We start from the raw sequence: 2,500 nt of genomic DNA on the forward strand, positions 1-2,500 counted from the left end.
TTATTTCAAAGCAAGGGCACATATTCAGCCTTGTGGGACAACGGACAAAGAGTTGACAAAAAGCTTACAGCACCTGGTATTCCCAGGCGGTCTACCATCCAAGTACTAACCAGGCCCGACCTGCTGGCTTCCGAGATCAAACGAGATCAAACGAGATCAGGCGTACTCAGGCCGGTGTGGTCATAAGCGAGAAAACTACCTCTTGGTTGCACTATTGTAAGTGAAGTGAGTCTGATTAACAGCTGTTGCATTTTCACCATTTAGATAAGCATCCTTTGTGTCACTCAAAAAGTGGAAGAAATTGGCAATACTGTAGCCATAATTTGTAGCACAGATTGTTGGATGAAATACAAACTAACCTGCTTACTTATTTCAAAGCAAGGGCACATATTTCAGCCTTCTGGGAAAAAAAGGACAAAGAGTTGACAAAAAGCTTACAGCACCTGGTATTCCCAGGGGGTTTCTACCATCCAAGTTACTAACAGTTCCGACCCTGCTTGGCTTCCGAGATCAGACGAGATCAGGCGTACTCATGCGGTGTGGTCGTAAGAGAGAAACTATCTCTTGGTGCACTATGTAAAGTGAAAATGAGTCTGATTAACAGCTGTTGCATTTTCACCATTTAGATAAGCATCTTTGTGTCACTCAAAAAGTGGAAGAAATTGCATATACTGTAGCCATAATTTGTAGCACAGATTGTTGGATGAAATACAAACTAACCTTGCTTACTTATTTCAAAGCAAGGGCACATATTTCAGCCTTGTGGGAAAAAAAGGACAAAGAGTTGACAAAAAGCTTACAGCACCTGGTATTCCGAAGGCGGTCTCCCATCCAAGGACTAACCAGGCCCGACCCTGCTTAGCTTCCGAGATGAGACGAGATCAGGCGTACTCAGGACGGTGTGGTCGTAAGGGAGAAACTATCTCTTGGTGCACTATGTTAAGTGAAAGTGAGTCTGATTAACAGCTGTTGCATTTTCACCATTTAGATAAGCATCTTTGTGTCACTCAAAAAGTGGAAGAAATTGCATATACTGTAGAAATAATTTGTAGCACAGATTGTTGGATGAAATACAAACTAACCTTGCTTAGTTATTTCAAAGCAAGGGCACATATTTCAGCCTTGTGGGAAAAAACGGACAAAGAGTTGACAAAAAGCTTACAGCACCTGGTATTCCCAGGGGGTCTACCATCCAAGGACTAACCAGTTCCGACCCTGCTTGGCTTCCGAGATCAAACGAGATCAGGTGTACTCAGGCCGGTGTGGTCATAAGCGAGAAACTACCTCTTGGTGCACTATGTTAAGTGAAAGTGAGTCTGATTAACAGCTGTTGCATTTTCACCATTTAGATAAGCATCTTTGTGTGACTCAAAAAGTGGAAGAAATTGCATATACTGTAGCCATAATTTGTAGCACAGATTGTTGGATGAAATACAAACTAACCTTGCTTACTTATTTCAAAGCAAGGGCACATATTTCAGCCTTCTGGGAAAAAACGGACAAAGAGTTGACAAAAAGCTTACAGCACCTGGTATTCCCAGGCGGTCTCCCATCCAAATACTAACCAGGCCCGACCCTACTTAGCTTCCGAGATCAGACGAGATCAGGCGTACTCAGGACGGTGTGGTCGTAAGGGAGAAACTATCTCTTGGTGCACTATGTTAAGTGAAAGTGAGTCTGATTAACAGCTGTTGCATTTTCACCATTTAGATAAGCATCTTTGTGTCACTCAAAAAGTGGAAGAAATTGCATATACTGTAGAAATAATTTGTAGCACAGATTGTTGGATGAAATACAAACTAACCTTGCTTAGTTATTTCAAAGCAAGGGCACATATTTCAGCCTTGTGGGAAAAAACGGACAAAGAGTTGACAAAAAGCTTACAGCACCTGGTATTCCCAGGGGTCTACCATCCAAGGACTAACCAGTTCCGACCCTGCTTGGCTTCCGAGATCAAACGAGATCAGGTGTACTCAGGCCGGTGTGGTCATAAGCGAGAAACTACCTCTTGGTGCACTATGTTAAGTGAAAGTGAGTCTGATTAACAGCTGTTGCATTTTCACCATTTAGATAAGCATCTTTGTGTGACTCAAAAAGTGGAAGAAATTGCATATACTGTAGCCATAATTTGTAGCACAGATTGTTGGATGAAATACAAACTAACCTTGCTTACTTATTTCAAAGCAAGGGCACATATTTCAGCCTTCTGGGAAAAAACGGACAAAGAGTTGACAAAAAGCTTACAGCACCTGGTATTCCCAGGCGGTCTCCCATCCAAATACTAACCAGGCCCGACCCTACTTAGCTTCCGAGATCAGACGAGATCAGGCGTACTCAGGGCGGTGTGGTCGTAAACGAGAAACTACCTCTTGGTGCACTATGTTAAGTGAAAGTGAGTCTGATTAACAGCTGTTGCATTTTCACCATTTAGATAAGCATCTTTGTGTCACTCAAAAGTGGAAGAAATTGCATATACTGTAGCCATAATTTGTAGCACAGA

General features: G+C 42.4%; 1 non-coding gene and 4 pseudogenes across 1 annotated transcript; all 5 read right to left on the reverse strand.

Annotated features, from left to right (window-relative positions):
* Positions 1–793: 793 nt before the first annotated feature.
* Positions 794–913, reverse strand: LOC116363233 (uncharacterized; annotated as a pseudogene).
* A 242-nt stretch (positions 914–1,155) lies between these two features.
* On the reverse strand, positions 1,156–1,274 carry LOC116363290 (uncharacterized; annotated as a pseudogene).
* A 242-nt stretch (positions 1,275–1,516) lies between these two features.
* LOC116363262 (uncharacterized) lies at positions 1,517–1,635 on the reverse strand (annotated as a pseudogene).
* Positions 1,636–1,877: 242 nt separating this feature from the next.
* LOC116363236 (uncharacterized) lies at positions 1,878–1,995 on the reverse strand (annotated as a pseudogene).
* A 242-nt stretch (positions 1,996–2,237) lies between these two features.
* LOC116363245 (5S ribosomal RNA) lies at positions 2,238–2,356 on the reverse strand. The gene has a single exon (XR_004207841.1). It is a non-coding gene; the product is annotated as a 5S ribosomal RNA (ribosomal RNA).
* Positions 2,357–2,500: the final 144 nt, after the last annotated feature.

This window comes from Oncorhynchus kisutch, unplaced genomic scaffold, assembly GCF_002021735.2.
Source record: "Oncorhynchus kisutch isolate 150728-3 unplaced genomic scaffold, Okis_V2 scaffold920, whole genome shotgun sequence".
In the NCBI taxonomy this organism is placed as follows: domain Eukaryota; kingdom Metazoa; phylum Chordata; class Actinopteri; order Salmoniformes; family Salmonidae; genus Oncorhynchus; species Oncorhynchus kisutch.